The 20,209-nt window shown below is 42.6% G+C and overlaps 1 protein-coding gene across 2 annotated transcripts in view; it reads right to left on the bottom strand.

Annotated features, from left to right (window-relative positions):
• LOC121609316 (SPRY domain-containing SOCS box protein 4-like) overlaps positions 1–20,209 on the bottom strand; it is a 41,205-nt gene that overhangs the window by 15,168 nt on the left and 5,828 nt on the right. The window contains exon 2 of one of the 2 annotated variants that reach the window (XM_041940906.1): positions 12,824–12,916. The gene's annotated coding sequence lies outside the window, so the exon portion shown is untranslated. Of the gene's footprint in view, positions 1–7,462; positions 7,616–12,823; positions 12,917–20,209 lie in introns of those variants that run through there. The other variant, XM_041940907.1, reaches the window with a different exon arrangement.

Here is a 20,209-nt window from a genome sequence, read left to right as displayed (position 1 = left end):
CAGTTTCAGTGGTTGCTAAGCAGACAGGACACAGGGACTGCTTCACTGTTATCAGTGTAATATTACTCCAGTAAAAAGGTCTGATGCCAGTTTGAAGCTGATGCTGAACACAAAGGATATTTTTAAAATATTTTTATCCAAATTTAACTCTAAGTTCACAATGTTAATTTAACTATGATAGCCAGAGACCCTCTAAATACTTAACACTCAATTAAAAGGGACGGCACTTCACACTACGCTTCAGAGCCACAATGGCTAGTCGCATGAAATAAAAATGGCGACCATTTTTTTTCCCATCAAAAATTCTAAATTTGGTGATTTGAGCAAATTTGATATTTCTTTTTTTTTTCATTACAAAGAAATGTTTATACCATGACAGTGTGTACAAACAATTTTGTACCAAACCTGTAGCAATCATTCAGTAAAACTGGACATTGGACAATTGAAGATATCACTTTGGACTCTCAGAAACCGATGGATATCTCTGGTGTTTTCTAGACTAAACAATGAATTAATTGGGAAAACACTTTCAAATTATAATGAAAATAGCTGGTAGCTACAGCCCTATGTGGCTTATAAAACTTGATAAACAAAAGACTTGTTTCATATGCATGTACATCAAACATACATAAAGAGAAATAGAGTCAAATATGGCATCAGCAGCACTGGCTTTCAGCCACAGAAAATGACAGGGGAAGAAATGGAGGATGAGCTTCTCTTCATGTCTGGTGTTCGTCTAGGAAACCACTTCCTGTCTACGTTTGCCATTCTAGAGTGGAGAAAAACATGCACTTGAGTTTCTCTGTGAGCCGGTGTATATGTTCTTCATCACTCTATCAGTGGACAGTTATTTGAACAGCATGCACTGGACATGTGAGCTGGCCCTCTACTGTACATTTACACTGAACACTAACAGCCAACAAGCAGAGGAGATGAGACCCACCAATACCAACCACAGTAATCAATCAAATGTGGCCTCCTGCATAGACCACCCCACCAGACCTGTGTTTTTTAAGATAGATACCAACTGTCGCCTCTCTAAGAAACACACATTTGACCATGTACGCACTAATGCAACGCATACTGAATGAAAGCCTTTCGGGGTTAAGTGGAACAAATTCTAAGAGCAACCCTCAGACAATGAAATACTATCAGACACAGAGAGGATTCACTGAAACTTGGTGCTGACTTCCTCTCAATATAGTCATGCAGCGTGCACTCCCCCCTTGGCCAATCCCTTCTTCACCGAGCAAACAAACGCTGTGCAATTCATATTTTATAAGTCTTTATAAGAAAATTCAACATGCAACTGCTGAGCAAGCAAATAGAAAGCCATAAGCTACTTCCAAACACATGCAGAGCTTCCCTGCATGTGAGTTTTTCATTTCAAGTCAAGAGAGGTTGTTCCAAATGTGCTGTACTGACATGACTTCTTGTCCTCTCTCCGTCGCCTTTTCCTATATGCAATCCCTCAAATGTTTTTCTCGCTCCCCTATAGCTTCTCAGGAAAGGAATCCACATGACTCTTCCAGGAAAAGTACAGAGCTGTAACTGGTACTGACCCGCCATGGGAGTCTTGAATAAGATGAACACACACAGTCTCACACACAGAAACAGAGGAGATGGAAACAACATTTGTACATTTTTACACTTGCTCAAAACGTCAAAGTAAAAGGATTCTGATCGCAAAGAAGAGGCAAACTGCTCAAATATTACAAAGGCTGTGAATTGTGGACGTGACAGGACACGTGAGATTAGGGAAAAAAAAGTTGAACCAACAACAACGTGCTTAATGGCACGAGCTTTGACAACACACACGACTGACAAACACACTTTCTGGCAAAGTCATTTGCAGAACGCTATCTCATGACCACAACCCATGACAAGCGATAAGCTGCATTTCCATATTAATTAATTTATACCACCAGACGTGGTGCATGACGTTGTGACAAATGAGAGCATTATTTATCCCGCACACACACACGGTGTAGTCAGAGTAGACACTGTGGCTGCTGACCACTCAGTCGTCGTTTGTGAATGTGTATGTGTATAATATATGTAGCAAATCCAAGCCCAGAGGGAACTGACTCATAGGAATCAGGAGGAGCACAGAGGGAAAATGTGACGAGACAAAGAGGAAAATTCACTACGTTTTACACTGTTTTCTAGATTTATTGTGACCAACTAATTTCCAATCCATACAGTGACGGGTGTCTGCTGTTCAACCACAGCAGCCTGGATCACACACACACTTGGAACGTCTAAGTGCTTTAAGCTGAGTCCAATTATTAGATTATTATATAAGAGTTTTTAAGCTATATTATGTATGTCGTAGTGGTGATGGTGGGTAACACTGTATCGTATACGATTGCTTCACTGAGGAAATCAGATGTTGCACACTTGTCTGCCTATCTATCCTGTAGGGTTGGCCGATTGGGCGGATAGACTGGCTGTCAGCAATGGGTTGAGTTCCTTATTAATATTATTATCATTTTTTGCTAACTTAATGGTCCGCCTCCGAAGAACAAGTGAGAGCCGTTTCTCAGTGACAGACTCTCGTTCAGCAAGCAAACCCACTATATTTATTTAGTTTGTTTGTTGGATTAATAAATAAACTTAGAGAACTTGCCGCTCCCACACATCTCCCAGCTGAAACAACCAGAGGTATCTTTTCTGGCACTGACCAAATTGCTACAATACCACTGAGTATCAAAAAAAGGCCTTGTCAGTCAGTACCAAACTTTGATACATAAGGAGTGAATCAGTGAATCAGGAGGGATCAGTCTCCTTAGGGAGCCAATAAGCATGCAGCGTGCTTGCACCAAGACGTAATGATGCTGGTGACTGGCTAGATGATAACCTGGCACAGAGGTGAGAGTGTTTCTGACAGGAAACGTGGTGTTGCTTTCAGACAGAACAGGCAAGAAGGGGGAAATGTACTAAAGCTGTCACAGTGGATGACTGTCAGACCCAGGCTAGCTGCTCTTTAGCACAGGCAAAGTAAGAGGTCTCACTCTGCCACTATTTCCCAATACCACAAACATCACACTGGATTAGACAGACTATACACTACAATGGCACATTGCTGCCGTCAACTCTCTTATAAATGTTCCTTTTGACGGGTATTTATATTTTTTATATAGTCCAAAACTGCAGATATTCCATTAGCTTCTTCATTTTAGTCCGGTTATCCAGGTTGAGAAAAGTGCACAGAGGAAAAAAGTTCATCCAGCTGCTCCCAGGTCTTTGAACAGCTTCCTCCTTTGAAGTGAATAATTCTACCTTAATGTGTAAAGTAATTTTCTTTCTGTCAGAATGGATTTAATAAAACTGGTATCAAAAATAAAAAGTATTGGTCTGGAATCTGTAATGACGTCAATGTATCAGTACCAGCATGAAAACTTTTGAAATGATGTATCGGCAGTTGTCAAGTGTCGGGCTGATGGTGGCCAGTTGGAGACAATAATCATATCGCAGAGCATTGTATCCAGCAGGGTTGAAATATAACAGCAGCAGTTTAATAGAAATTGGCCTAACAAAGGAAAACAAATGTGATCAGTGCCAAATTGTATGCCCAGCACAGCCTATAACACAGTATGCAGTTCATACTGGAAAAAAAATATATATATATATTCTGCTGGATCCCTGTTGTAGCAGCAATTGGGGATTCCAGCCAGTGGGTGTTTGAGAGCGAGACGGAGAGGCAGAGAAGTGGTCCTGTCAGCCTCTCTATAAAAACCATTTGGGAATACTCGATGCCATCCACATGGAGCTGCTGACATCAAGAAGGAACTCCCAGCTGGTGAATATCAAGCTTCAAATCAACTTCTCCCCAATGCCTGACCGGCAGCGCTGCCTGCCCCCTCCTGTGCACGACCGACACACAGACGGCTGATCGTAACTGATCTGGCCCTTCATTACAATATCGGCAGACGAGAAAGAACAAAACAAAACCCTGGTAGCAGGACAAAGGGAGGCTTTTTTTCTCCTGACAATGAGACATGCTGGTTAATAATTGCAAGATGGTCTTATGTTGGATTAGCCAATCCAGCACTTTCATCTGTTGCCACGAGTTCAGCAAATCCTGACACTGCTCATGTTTTGTGGATCAATACAGTCGGCAGCATCTTCACATATTCAACATGTGAGCTGTATCATCAAGTATATTAAACCTATTAATTAACAGTTAATGTACTGTATTCATTTCTTATTGAAATAGAGGTGCTCCGCTCAGGGGGAAGAAGCAATTTCCTGCAATAAACGGCTGTGGAAACCCTACAGTCATTTGATTATTTCCTGAAAATAATTGGCAAGCCTTACCGCTGTCATGAAATACCTCACACTGGTGATGTCTCTCTACAAAAACAAAAACAATACCCGCATATACCGGGGAAGTGGGAAAGTTCACGTTTAACTTCCGAAACATGACATGGCCACATCTTCCCACTAAAAATGAATAGAGGCTGAAAATCGCAGTGCAAAGGGAAAGTGTGCACCGCATTGGCTGGCTTTCAAAAACTTAATACTATCCATATGAGCATTGAGAGATCTTGTCTTCTGGAGATGCGAAAGATGATGGGGCAGGAGAGTGACGAGTGATGGAGGGAGTCCTGATGGGGGAAGAGAAGTGCAAGAAAGAAAGGATGAGATGTGACATCTAATGCCTGGGATTCTGAGACAATTTTGTCTGACAAATTACCGGCGGCTTGACCAATTGTGAGCTGTGCAGCGTGACATGCAAAACAACCTGTTGTGCAGCAACTGGGATGCCCCGACAAAAAGTCTAGCATGTTAGAATTTTTTTGGCTTGACATGTCTAGTGTGACATCCCCCACGACAGGTCCTTGAGTGTTGACCAATCAGGTGCTCTCTCGAGAGCAGGAGGAGGAGGGATGCTGAGGTGGCTGCTGTCAGGTTGGAAAACGAAAGAAAGCAAAAGTTTGTTGCGCCTATTTGACATTTCTTCGGGGGGGTACCATAACTGAGTCAAAAAAGACAAATGTTGGCAAGAAATAGTGGAAGCATTTCATCAGCCGGGCGAGGAGCTCGTCATAACATTATCCCTGGTCCTAATTAGTGGAATATGCTTATCATTCCTCCAGTAGCACATGGTTAGCCTGTTTGATGTGGCTAACACAGCCAAGCCTGCTCCATGTAGAACAAATAACTATAGAAATAAAGAGACTATATATGAAACTCGTACCTGTCCTCATTGTTATCCGGATGCTACCCAGTAGATGTATAAATAATGACCAAATGGTTACACCACCTTATGCATTTGCTTTGAATGTTATGGTGCATCCACCAGCAGCACACACACTACACATACGTGTAGTCTTGAGAGCCACCTGACCAAGACACCGAAAGAGTATGTGGCACTGTGATGGTTAGATCTGACACGCTGACCATCGTCAAAGACAAAAAAAAAAATCATGTAGTCCGATTCCTGCATAACCAGACTCCTCTTCAGAGCAGCAAGGGAGCTGTATTTAGTGGAAAAGTAGCAAATACAGTGTATTCAAACCTAGAACAATCTCTGCTTCGTCTCTTCCACTTCATTAAAAAGCACATCTACATATCAGCCCCGTGATTTGATTCTGCTCTGGGCGCAGGAGAGACGGGACGCGATGAGGAGCTGAGGCTGCTCAAGATGCAGCGAGACTCGAATCCACGGCGCAAACTTGTGATCTCGAGCAAGGGAGGCAGTGACATGAAGACGGCCGCTGGCAGCAATGCAGCCATTGTTAGCATATCAAGCATGCACAGCCAGTCTTAACACAAGCAACCCCCACCCAAACACACACAAGGCTTTAGGGCACTCAAATGCAGACGGGTAATGCAGGGACTTTGAAGTATCACCCACTCAAATGCACACACGCTCTTATCAGCACACCGGCATTTGACGAGATGTGTATGAGCATGTATGTATGTACACCACCTCTCACTCGGTCAATGGCAAACTGACAGGCTCTCAGTACCCATTACGGGGGGAAATAATGGGAAGACGGTTATGTGTGTGATTTCCTTAGTCATTCATTGTCATAAAGGAAATAACATAAGATGAGAAGTGAAAAGTGGATAAAAAAGGATGCACAGGCTGACAGTGGTGAGGGGAAGGGCAGCTAAAACTCAGATTATAATCCAAATCATAAAACATTAACAGTGGCTGAATTCTGACATGAAGACATTAACTGCATAGTTAGTGCTTTCTCAGGATTCCAGATGTTGCTTTTTTCACTTCTACAAGCAAAAAATACACAAGTTGACAATGTGACGTGCAAAGCAAAGCTGAAAAAACCCACACTGTCAACTTTTTAAACATGCACTGTGCTGATTTTTATTCTGAGCATATATCAAGACACTTTTAACAGTGATGCTTTTCAGTGTGTTTAAGCACAACGTTTAACAGAAGACGCTCAGCATTTATCAGTCAGCTCTAGTTCTTGTAGTGACTTTGGGATGTCCCAGATCTTTGCTTGTGAATCCATAATTGTGATCTTATTCTGGGAAAAGTCCGCTGCCATCTGATTTATGGCTTCAGCAAACAAAGACCGCTTAGACCGCTATAACTCTGATTATACTTTTACTTGACTAACAATTTCAATGCAGGACTTCTACTTGTAGACGGTGGAATTAGTACTTTCACTGAGTACTTCCTCCACACTGCCCCTCTGTATCACAGTACACACATAGTCATTATCTGATTTAATATCTGAGGAGGAGCATGGTGTAGCATATTAAAATCTCCCAGGCATCAGAGGGTTTAAATGTGCAGATGTAAAACAGCTGAAACTGCAGCCCCGTGCTTGTTAGATCTTCTCTAACCACTCAAGTCAGATTTACACCTACTCAGCTCAGACTCCCAGGTAACAACAAGTGCAATCCTGAGTCAGGACTGAACTGTGCAGCACTGTAACACACTCCAGAAAGTCTTCATTCTTGTGTCATTCTCCCACTCTTCTCGCCGCCGATCATTCTCGTGAAACGCTACACTGAAGGTCCCATGTTAGAGGCTGGAGGGAGTTCAGGTAGGTGCAGTGATTGAAAACAGGTTTTCCTTTTTACATGCAGACCCAAGGATGAGAAATTTAACTCGTTTTAACAAGCGGACATTAAAGAGGCTCAATTATGAAGCTGCTTTTTTTGTACCACTAAAAAGCACATAGGGACATCTGAAAATGAAAAGTTCACTTCACAGACAGCTCCGACAAAAACCTAAACTTTTTAAATGCACGCAGAATTTAATTCCAACAGCTTTGATGTTTTATTTCATTCATTACAAGATTTTTCTGGGACACGCGAACATCCTGAGGTCGCTGTAGCTCACAGTTAAAAAGAAAAAAGTGCCAGCACAGGATAAGATCAGTGTCTTGGCAATAGAGAGCCAGGACACCTGAGAAAATGTCACGGACTGAAAGAAGCCCAAACAAGAGGTCAAGTGTGACGGGAAGAGACATCTTACCATGAAAGCATTTCTTCAAACAGTCAGCGGCTTTCGCACAGCAATGTGAACACACGATCACAGCGCCCGAGCAGAAGAGCGAGAATACTGGCTCCTCAGTCTCTCGTCCAAAATGAGGTCAGCACACAGTCAACAGCCAGACGAGTGTGGGACGGGGCAGAGGCGGACAAAAAGAGTGCGCGCCCGTGTGTGTGTCGGCAAGTCGGTGAGCCGAGTTCCTGCTTGTGACGCGAGGATGGGGGGAAAAAACAGCTTGGCTCCAGTTCCCAGCTAAGACAGGAAAACAGCTGCTGGGAGGGAGGAGGGAGCAGAGGAGGGCTTAGTGTGGAGCACGCTCAAAGTCTTTCCCAAGATGTACAAAACCACCCACTCTCACAGATGCACCGACTGGGCACCTCCAGAAGACAGTGGAAAGAAATGTGGACAAACACACACTCTGTTCTCCCACATTCGCAGATTAACAGCTCATTTCCACTTCGCTATGCTGAAGTGCACAGAGGACATCAGCTCAGTCGGGGAAGCGTGTCGAAGGAGGCAACACCCTTTGGACGTCTGTCTTTTGTTATCCAAACGTTATTTGTAAATTACTGGTAGTGCTGGCTGGAGTTCCTCAATCACTCATTTCTCATTTCGATCTCTGGAGTTGTTTTGCAGCCTTTGGACTTCTTCACAACTGACTGTACAAATGTTTACTGTGACAACACACACAAGTCAGGCGGACTGATTTTTACATTTACCAGGAGCTCATGTTGCCTATTTCCCTCTAGAAACCGACCTTTTGTGGCTTTTACTCTGTTGAAACCATAACAGCTGATACACTTTTCCTCCGGTTTGTTCAGTCTAGTGTGGATCTGCATCTCCATTTGTGTTTTTATACTGCTTCTATGTGCCCTCATTCAACCTGCGACAATCACAGGAATCACACTGTGCAACACTGAACGCAGTTTGTGTAGTTCACACATTTTCTATCCATTTGCATCTGTGCATTTTTCTTTCTTTAGTTTAAAGCACATGTGTGATAAAAAAAAAGGTGAAGTGTTTATTTGTTTCAGTCAGTCATTTGTCCTTTTAAACAACAAACAGATTTTCAACAAGACAAGCTGGTGACCCCACAAGACTGTGATTCTCACCAAAAGACTAACTTGTTGGACGGATTGAACACTGAGAAAAACAAATACTGCAGTTTCCTGATCCTTTTCTGGCATTTTTGCAGAAACAGTGGTCTCATTGAAATGAGGCTGGCTGGCTTGTTGCAGTTTTTGCCAACGTCTGTCTAAACATGGCCTTATCACAGCTGAAAGTGGCCCGAGGGTGGAACCAGAGGACAGGCCATGTCACCTAAAATCATGCAGACTTATCCCGTGGTTCTAGTTTTAAATTGTGCTTTGTGCCTTTAAAAATATGCTGTGGTTACATGTCAAACCAATAAATTAGGGCCAGCAGAAGAATTCCATGTGGCTTTTTGATATTGAGATGTGTGTGCGATAAGCTCCGTTATGACAGGGCACCCCTCCCAAGCTGTCTCTCTCTTCCTCTCTCCTCCACTCTGACACCATCCCCCGCTCTCTACCTATGCATTCATGCTTCTCGCCCTCTAATCTTTCTCCCCTGGGAGACAAGAAAGCCTCCTTGTTACCCCCCCCCCCCCGCCAGCAAATGCACAACAGCATTGCTCTCTGCGTGCCTGCACTGTTCAGCTGAAGGAGTTTCTTATGCTCAATTCCACAAGCATTAACACAATTTGACTTGGCTCAAATTAACTCGAGCGAAAACAGCCACACTGGAGCTTTCACTACACAAAAAATGCACACTCACCACATTCATAACAGATTCGACAACACCCACCCACACTGAGGGCTGCTTGCTGCAGGACTACCATGTTTTGACATGGTCTGGTGTATTGACAGGAGTGCAGCAAGAAGCTGAATGACCTCAAGTAGTGTTCAGAAAGAGTGACCGCAACAGCACTCAATATCCCTGAGTTGGTGAGTTTCTCCAGTCATTTGGCGGCACAAATCATTATAAGACGGAAAAAACAAACACTTTAGTTGTCTCATTGACTGCAACACTAAGAACTAAGAGGGCAGTTGATAGTAGAGAAAATTGGCAAGAAACCACCATCAGGGTGATGAAGATAGGTCACATCAAAGAATGAATATATGGAAAGAAATAAAGACAAGAAAGAGCAGAAATTGAGGAACATACTACACAGTACTGTGTAACCCTGATGGAAACAAAACAGCATACAGCATGTAGGCTGCACTAGGACTCAAAACATTAAAACTATTCTTCTTTCATTTCCCATGAAGTAGACAATGTGCAGATTGAACAGTCTAGTCCGCCAAGGTGGTGGGCTAGTCAATAATAGACCCATTTGTCCAGATGACTTCCTGCTCCTCAGACAAGGACACACCCAGTATCTGACGATGAGCAGCAGTTTGCCGTCTCCATGTCTCAGTTTACCCAGGAGAACAATCTCTTGGCAACCACGTGTTGGAAGTGGGAGCCAAAGCTAACCCCCTCTGAGAAACCAGTTCTTTCTTGTGTCCACCCATTCAGGACCACAATCCAAACAGCGGAGACATAAAACGTAAGCCTGCCTCCATGGTAATGTCTCCCAAGTGTTGGAGAAACGACAGAAATCTCTTCATGGCAAAGTGTGAGCAGTAAGTAAACTAATAGCTGCTTCTTGCAATCCCAAAATGATCAGTAGAGGAAAAACAACAGAACAAATGAGTTTCTCAGACTACTCAGGTTTCCTCCCACCGATCAGTGAGAAGCAGGTGTATGCGATTCAGCAGATTCATTTGCAGGAAGGCGTTTGTTTGTCCGTGTGTTAGCCTTGCGTTCCTTCACTGACTTATCTCTCTGCCTTTAGTACAGTGCAGCCCCTGCTGAGCCCAAACAGGACTGAGCAGGTTCGTAGTGTAGATGATAGGATTATAATTTGGATTTGTCTCATGGTGCTTCCAAACTGTAATCTAAACTATGTGTAGGTGATTAAGTGTGAAAAAAAAGACTATTAATGAGAATATGATTGCCACGTAGGAAGAGAGATTGCTCATTTCACAGCTTGAACAGTAAACAACAGTGCCTGCAGAAAAGGCTTCGCAGGGTGCAAGAAAACCAGTGTTATGGAGATTTTAATAAAATTAGGGAGACGCTGATTAGGTCATTAATTGATAAACATGTAATCAATGAACATCTTAAATTATTTTTCAGGCAAAGCTGCTGAACATCTGAAGGTTGCTGCTTCCCAAATGGGATAATTTGAAAACTGAAAGTATTTGTGGAAAAGACTGGGATCATTATTTTATGTGTTGTGGGGACATTTCCATCAAGTTAATCCACTGGGTCTTCACTTCCCCGGATGGTGGGAGTAGATCAAGTCTTTTGTGTTGGATCATGCAACCAACAACAGAGAAATGGGCGTGCTTTAGGTTGCCAAAGTTGTTTTTTTAGTGAGGACAGTAACAGTAGTTACTGGATGGCACTCCTGTTCTATGAATACACGTGAAACCCTGTAGATACATGTTACTGCGGCCTCAGTACAGCACATTACTTTTAATATGCCAACACATTTACCGCAGTAATGATGGTACTGCAAAATCCACATCCTGGCAGAACACAACACCGGTGATGGTGACTAAACCTGCACACCGCCCACCTCTAGTCTTTTTGTGTGGATAATACAGGGACCGACAGGGTAGCAGGTCATTGAGTTCGCCTTAGATGATCGTGTCCTGATAGGGAAATTCCAGTTAATTGTCTGCCATATTCACATAGAGTAAGCATGTTGTTGCAGCACGGTAGTGTTGCCTGGAGCTCCTGAAACTAAAAGACTTCAGCAGTAACAATGGAAACACATGTATGGTGTAACACACTCAGTGATTCACTCGGCTGACTTCTAAGGGAACATTTGATGTCAATACGCAACTGTCTAGAGGGGTGTTTAAATGGGATTAACAGTTCAACCCATCTCATTGCAGTAATTCAGGCCAATTTTTGGGAAATTCTGATTCATAAAAGGAGGTGTAAATAAGCCTGACCCACGTTATCATGGGGAATTCTCTCTCCTTACAGAATAACATGGTCACGCTAGTTTTAGGGTTTAGCTTCACCTCAAGCTTAACCAGTTTCATAATCAATCGGCCAGACTCAAACAGTGTTTTCTTAAAAGTTGTTCCACAAGTCTGAGCTTTCTGGTGGTTTACAACAGGCTACCGACAGTTCTCCTTTGCTTTGCAGTGGTCGGTGTCGCACGTCAAACATATTGTCACTCACTCAGCACTGAGCACAAACAAACTTTCCTTTTGTTTACATGTTAGGCTGAATGTTGTGAGGCTGCTCTTCTGTAATTTCACTTCAGGTTGTAAAAAGCTCATCTGGCTCCAGTGTACAGTTTGTGGCTGTGGGAATCCTCTGTTACTGCATGGTCCACAGACTGCCACGGCAACCATCACCACATGGATTTGTTGTTAATTGTGTGTGTTGTACAGGTGGCTGAAAGGCAATTTTATGATTGTGGGGTGTTTACATGCTTTTTCTACCTCATTTGTTTCTAGCACATTGAGTTTACCTGTGTATGAAATGTGCCATGCAAATAAAACTGAGCTGACTAATGTGGTGCTTTGGAGTTGTTTGCATTATTTATGGTGTGGTCTTGATTCATTTGCCTATAAACACACCGCACCTTTATCATCCTGGTGTCTGGGCTTTCATGAGTGCAGTCAGGTTTTGCTTTAATTTAGCTATAGCTTGCTTTAGTTTCAGCAAAGGACTTCATTGTGTAGCTTTAATTCTTAAACCAATGCAAAGACATGCATCAGCTAATTGTGAGGTGTGCTGCAGCAGTAAGGTTAGTGGCGTAGGCCTGCGCAGGCTGAAACCTTAGCCAAAACTCCCCCAGCCTGTGGTACATATCAGCAGCTTCTGGCTTGGGACCTGTTGAAATATTTAGCAGCTGCCTTGGATCGGTTTCCCTGTGCCTACAGGTGAGCCCAAACCAGTCTGATCTGGTTTCCTCAGCTGGGCTATAGAATGTGAGCAGGATCATTGAAGCTAGTTGCTCTGTCACCACATCACTAACGATCACCCACTTCCCGCCACCCGTGTGATGGGTACTTTGTCATTTTCAAACAAAGGCATATCACACACTTGCTGGGGCCACTATGTATTCAGTCTTTGCTGAATGACCAGAAAGTCATCCTTCCATCACTAGCAACATCATCTAACACAATGCATGCTATGAGTAGCTCTGGGGGTTTGAGTACAGACAGAAAAGTAGCTAAAAGTACAATAAAGGCAGTGCTACAGTATATAGTGAAGGAGGATGAGCAGGTTGTGGGAATGGAAGCTAACCTCTTAATCCATGTGAGTGCCGGCGTCTTGAGAAAAGTGCATCTCTGCCAAGTGGACAGGTCACAGCTCACACTATCAAGCTCTGGTTATATCCTGTTGAGAAAAGATGCAAAGGTTTGATTAGGCTGATGCTGAGACACATGAGAAGATGGGGTTCTATTACATTTGAAGACACTTTTGTTTTTTTAAACCAAATAACATACATATTTGCATTATGGGTCATTACATCCTGGTCTGTTTACAGCAACCAAGAGAGAGGTGCTCCTAATGTTTGCAGTTTGCAGAGCATCTTAATGAGCTCAAACACTGAATACTCAACAGAACAATTAGAGGCAGTGGTCTGACATGTTTTGCATTATATATAAAGAGCTGATACAGCGCTGGTATATGTTCTCCTGAGAAAACCTGTGTTGGCTCGGGTACAGTTCAAATTCAGGCCAAGATGAAGCAGTTCAAAATGAGATGACAGTGACAAAGAGAGATAATAAAGGAAGAAACAACAGAACACGAGAGAAGACAAGAGAGACCACTGCCCTTTTGAATATTCATGAGCTTATGCAATCCAAATGTTTAACTTTAAGACCACTCCTCCTCCAACATTAAAAAGACAGAGGGTGGTGTCCCCTGCCTGTTATTGGTGTTTCATGTTGGTGATCAGGTCGGGGGAATAACGATGCAAAAACTCTGTGGGGTGTACAAACACAAATTTAAGAAGTGGAGAAGCTGTGTTAGTACCTCTTGTTGTTAGTATGAGCTTCAGTTAAGGATGTTAATGTGAATCAATGCAGGCCAGCGAGCCGTGTGACAGACAGGGGAGGACACATTACTTACTCCCTGTGGTCAACAGCACTACTTTGCTCCTCTAAAACTCCATCTGTTCAGTAAAGCACTCAAAACGCTGGCTGCTTTTCCTTAAGTGTAGCTTTAGTGGAGTAGTAATTCTGTCTGCTGAGTCTTACAAGTCTTCACAGACAAAACTTGGGCCACTTGAAGAGATCAGCAGCAATCAGTGAGTTTATATGTACTCAAGAGATCAAATCATTCTTCGCCTTTGACAGTAACATGATTTCCAAAACATGCAAATGAGGAGAAACGTGCCTTTTATCAGGTCCTGTGACTAATATCAACCCGGCTAACACAGAGTTCTCCCAGTAACCTGGTTTCCTGTGTGCATGTAAATGCAGTGAAAGAGACTTCATCACTGATTTATATGAACTGCCAGTCTCAATTCCCTCCTTTCGCTCCTTTTTACACACAAACACACAATTCGGCAAGGGGTGTTATCTCGATAATTATGCATTCAAATGAGCAATGGAGGGAATGTTTGGCAACGAAAGGAGTGCTGGATTGGCACAGGATGGGTTTGCATGGCACAAAAACTTGTGAAATTAATCTGTTATCTTTGAGGCCATGTGGTTTCTGACGCTGATAAAACGAACCTCAAAACGTCAAGCACCAGCTCCGCTCTTAAGAGTCAAGGTCCCCCAAGGTACTGAGTTCATTAGGACATTTTACCTAAAAAAAAGTGTTTCAATTAATCTACTAATGAATGGGAGACGAATTAGCAAAAAAAAAAAAAAAATCATTTCGCATTCACTTTTTTTTTTGACATTTGTCCATTATGCAGAGGGCCAAAAAACTGCAGTTCAAATGGGGGCTTCTTGAGTGAAGTTGCAGGTGTAATGGCTTCACAAGTGATCCTCTGATTCAGTGTGGTGGCAGCAGGGTGCATCTCTTCCAAATGATCAGCCCTGGAGAAAAACAAGCAAACACATGCCGGCACGCATGCACTCATCCAACTAACTGATCCAGGCCCTGATAGCGTGTGGTCTGATGAGACAGCAGGATGGCTTACATGGCTTACAGAGTAGCCGTCTCTCCAATGCCCCTCACTCCTCACCACCTGTTTCCTCCCACTCTGCTCACATGCAGCCCCAGTTACAGTCAGTGAGCTGGTGTGGAAACAAAAGTCAGGGCGATATGAATGACGTAGAAAAATTCATCAGCAAACAGATTACCGCTGAGGAAGCAGTCCTCATTATACTGCTGGAGCTTCCTTAACAGGAAACAAAAGAAGTCCTTCTCCGGTCAGAAACACCACTAAAGCCGTGTTTCCACCCACACAAGGATTATGATGATGAAGAAAAACATGAAGAAGTGGAAGAAGATGAAGAAAATGAAGAATTGTATTAATATCACTCAATAATAGAAGGCAGTTCAAAGGGCTTCACAAAAAAAGGAAAAGAAAAAACAATAAAAGCACACAGAGGTGCACAAAGCAGTAAAACATGGTGGGGTTGGGGAGAACTGCAGCTTTTAATGATTTGACATTTTTAATGATGGTTAGAGGGAGGAGGGAGTGAACCATTTATCAGTACGAGGCCCCTAAGACTACAGCTCTCAATCGTTTCTGCCTCATTTACCTTCTCTCCTTCCAACCCCATGTGTTCCGAACCAAAGACGTTCTCAAGCGACCGATCGCTTCCATTGTCTCAGTCGGAGTTGTATATGGGCCCAGACTGAAATAGCGGCCATCAGAGTGACTATTAAATCCACAATAAAGATGCCTGCAGAGCGCCAATGTGGTGTGAAGATGAATAGCCTTGTTAGAGCCCTGGGGTGCTTCATCACCCCATCCTTGTAAAGCTGAATGCAACTGAACGCTGAAGAAACCGTAAATAAATCCCCAAATACTTACACATGAAGCACAGCCACACTTCAGTCTGTGGATTGCTAAAATTATGAAGCAAAAAGCTTGCAGAAGGTAATACCCGGCCCTTTGTTCAACTGATAGCTAGTAAATAAGGCTGTGTCAAGAACCGCAACGGATTCATTTGTGATCGCTGTTGAGGTCGTTTTCCATCTGTCTCTTTTCTCTGCTATACTGACCACATCTGAATATATGCTGTTTTAGAACTGTCAGCGGTGATAATGTTTGAAGACAAGAGGTTGTAACTTTAGTCAGAAGTTACAACCTTTTCATTCTTTATTAATGCAATTTATAGATTGAATGTGAGATGCAATCAGTGCATCCATACTAGTCATTCCTTTTTTCTCCCGTTTCTCTCCTCTGTTTCAGAATGCTGTGGCCATGAAGAGTCACATTTTCCATTCAAAAAACCAAATACTAACTTACTTTATTCTTCGTGAAGAAAGAAATGGCAAGACGATGCACAGGTACACACACACTTGTGCACACTGTGTGCTTGGCCCTTGTGTTGCGCCCATAAAAGCAGCCCCTCTAATTTAACCAGCGGTAAATGCAAACCGAGGTCTTGGATATTTAGCTACTAGGAACTTTATGGCCAGTCAGTCAAGCAATTACATTATTGCTGATCAACTATTACCGTCATTTTATAGAAAAGAATAAAGAAACAGGAGACGTTGCTGTAATCTAATTACATTGCAGTAGCGAAGCAGAGCCGCTCTCTCCATTCTGATAGCTGATGACACAACCTTTTACTACGAGCTGAGACAAGTAGGTGTGTTTGAGGCCCACTTCCTATGTTACTTTATGCTGCTTACATTGTTATGAGGTAGGTCAGCTCGATTTCCATGAATTATTAATATTATAATACCCTCTGCTCCAGGCAGTCTGGACATTCTGAACTCATTCTAAAAGCAGGTATTTTATGGTATGGCCACATTTTTCTCCACAGTAAAAACTTAAGTTACACCATCACTCTTCTGATTGCTTCAATCTACAGCCACAAGTGGTAAACATGTCACATCCTTGACTAACCTGTGATGAAGTGTTTTCCATAGAGGTACACATACTGGCTGGCCTCTCTGCAGATGGCCTGAAACCTGAGATCTCTTCCTTTCTTGTCCTTCTTCCTTTTGGGGAGTAAAGAAAATTATAAACTGGGCTTTTTTATTGCCCGATATGCAAAATGTGCCAGAGCAGCTTCTAGGCATGGTGCTACTAGTTTTTTCCAATCTGGCGTCGGCACATTTACGCTGCTTGTTTCAACCGAAAATGGAGCGAGTTTGTTCCGATGACAGCTTAGTGACATAGACCTGCTCTCATCCATCACACTGGCTCCCCATTTTCACACAAACACACAACACTTCTCTCTTTCTCTCCTTCCTGGTAAGAGGTACACAACGAGGAGTTATTTAAAAAAAAAAACAACAACAACAACAATTGCAAGGAGCACCGGTACATCTGATCACAAATTTCTGTCACCTGTCTCCAAAAACAGTCCAAAAAATATAAGTAAGTGTTGACAGTGCCCTGTATTCACCATCTCTGCAGAGCAAGAGAGACAGAAAGTGCCTTATTCTTTGACATATTTCCTCCAGTAAATCAGTCAATTAGCTGCATATTGAAACAGTGTGCCTGGACACGATCAAAAATGACACGACACGCTCCACACATAGGCTGGTTTTGATGACATGGAGTTTAACTGGGAGGCATGTTAGCAGATCAAAAGTACCATGCTACTCTAGTGGCTAAATTACCCACTTAAATCAATGGCTAATGTGCCATAAGTGTTTGCTTTGATCTAACCTCTTCCTTTCCCAATGCTCCAGAAACACTCGGCCTCAAACACACGTTGGTTTGTTCTAACCTCAGTGGAACGGCAACGGGCAACCGCCGGTAAAGTGGGCCTTGGCACAGCAACTAAGCTAATGGTGAAATACATGCAAACCAAAATGTTCAACAAATTGACATTTGCTACTTTTGTAGCATGTTTTAGTTTGTATGCATGTATGTATGACCTACATAAGATGAAACAGGAAAGATTACAGGGGTTCTTCACATGGAACCCACTGCTGTGACCAAAAGATCCTGACATCTTTCAGGGGGACCCAGCAGGCAACAAAGCTGATGAACGTCAGAGACACAGGACAACTCAATTATTCATGTCAGTGTAGTGTGACTACACAATGGCTAGGTTCATGAGATGGTTGGACCTAGAGGCAGGGCTGTTATGTGTGTGTGTGCATTAGTATGTTCAAGTCTCATCAGCTGATGTTTATAACAATATAGCAACAAAACAATTCTTAGTTTCTGAATTAAAAAAAGATATAAGAAGATATAGAAGAGAATAGAACATATATATACAAATAAAAGGGACAGTAGGGGTGTAATGATGACTCTCCAAATCCACAGTTTGGTTCAGACCTTAATTTTTGAGCGACAGCTTAGTTCATACCTCGCGGGTTACACAAGAAAAAACAAGGAAAAAAGGTTTTTTAAAACTTTCATCTGGGAAATTTTCTGTTACTGTGAATAGCTTAGCCAGTTAAAGATGACCTGATTTCTAAAAGGCATAAAGTTAAAGATGAGACTTCAATATTTTATGCAAGATTACTTCCCCCCCCTCCATCTATTACAGTTTCAAAATAACAAAAAAGCACCCCAGCATGGTCAATGCATGGCTTTGAAATTCATCACCTGGCATTTCCCAACAATGACTGTGAGCACGTCATCAAGGCAGGCCTGATGGTAAACAGCAGTAAGTTAGAGTTGTCAGAATGAGTCAGGTTAAAAGTGAAAGCAAACATGTAGTTGTGATGCAGCAGAGGCAATAGCATCAAGGCCATGGACGTTTGTGTCACTGCTCTGGGCTCTGTTTCAGAATCGTTACACCCCTGCTGGACATAGTCCTAGTCTTTCACAAATTTGTGGTCAAAAACAATAACACATGCCTACACTCGAAGAAAAACAAGCTGATAAAAAGTAGAACAATAAAGGTTTACTACGCCACAAAGTAAAGCACTGCACTTACAGGCTTATGAAAACCCTCCCTCTTATTAGAAGCCTCTGCTTCAGCATGCACACATATGTGACTGTGCTCCTGCTATCCTGCCTTTGTTTCACCACACTGACAGAAAGCAGCCATGTATGACTGCACCAGCATATACACAACACTGCGCGAGAGGTCACCTGAGGTCAGATGACTCACTGTGCCTCTGTGTATGTGGATTCTGCCCTCACAATGACCCGCTGGCTTGGGCACACTGATTTGCATGGCAGATTGTTATGGCTGGAAAAACGATGGGGACAAAGAGTACGAGGAGAAGGAGAAGGGTGGGAGGAGGAAAAGGCAGCTGGTATGGAGAGACTAAGGTACGAGTTAGGGGGAGGATGTCTGGTTTAAAACATAAGAGGAAACTTCCTGCTTCCAGATCAGATTCAAGCTTTCCTTTTACACACGGCTGAGTACAAAGACGGGCTGACAGCTTTTATGCAACTGTGACGTCAGGTTCTCTACATACAGTGAATAAGAACAAAAACAGCGACTACCAGGGCGCTCCGCTCCAAAAACATGGGGGCTAAAAAGGCACATAACAAGCTACAGCGCATGTATGAACAGAATAAGGAAAAACATTTCATGAGCTTATAAAAGGTTAGCCCCCAAACATAGACTAGAGCCGGACGAAGTGGGACAGACACAATGTCTCAGTAAAAAGCACTATTTCACCCACCAAATGACTGAAACTAATGTTTAGTTTGTCATATTTTATTATGCAAAGGGTTGGTAAATATCTACGGAAATACAATTTCAATGAACAATTTCAATACAAAGATCAAACCTTTTAATAGTGAACTTATCTGAAGGGGAAAGACAAAGAGATACTAGGTTTTATGGCATGCTGTTAAAAGTACATCTGATGACCTGATGATGTGCAGCCCACATAGTGCCAGCACCTCTGCACTCTGAGCTTCATGCTTTCAGGTCAGTTTTGATTACATTATTGGAGTGAACATATTTTCTCTGATTATCAACAGACAGCAGCCTAAATCAAAGTGCCCTGTTTATAACTTGTTAACACCTTCTGCTTGGTTTTGCTAGCTAGCTGTTCCCGTGTGGGATGTAGAGTTTTAATGAATCTATATTCATTGAGTCTTTAATGTAAAACATTCATTTTATAAATGTACAGATTCATAAAGCACCGTCTCCGAGCGCAGCTGGTCCCTGTTTGGGAGTAAGGTTGAATAGTGAAGATCGGTCCATGGAGAGGGGGCCTGAGGGGAGATTTTTGTTATTGTTCTTCATTAGAAGTTCCATACAATAATAAATGAGTTCAACTCAATTTGTTAAAGATGTTGATTTTTTTTTATTTCTATTAGAAGAATTTACAATTATGAATGCTTATATGGTCTAAGGTTTGTTTCTGATGATGATAACGATGTTGAACACAGCCTCAGCAAACTACCCCTTTATTGTATTTTTTCTCATGTGACTTCCTGATAATTCCTTGGTAATTCCAATGGAAAGTTTCTACCTTGAATTTTCCCAGAATTCTGCAACCTTGTCACATTACACTGATACATGTGATGCTGTGAGCATCTGGAAAACTTTGATGAAAGGTAAGAAATGATGGCACACCCAACTGAAATGGCTTTTTGAGGATTCCTCGAGTTTTCCAAAT

Source organism: Chelmon rostratus, chromosome 7 (genome assembly GCF_017976325.1).
Source record: "Chelmon rostratus isolate fCheRos1 chromosome 7, fCheRos1.pri, whole genome shotgun sequence".
Classification (NCBI taxonomy): domain Eukaryota; kingdom Metazoa; phylum Chordata; class Actinopteri; order Chaetodontiformes; family Chaetodontidae; genus Chelmon; species Chelmon rostratus.
This window is presented reverse-complemented; position numbering and strand designations above follow the sequence as displayed.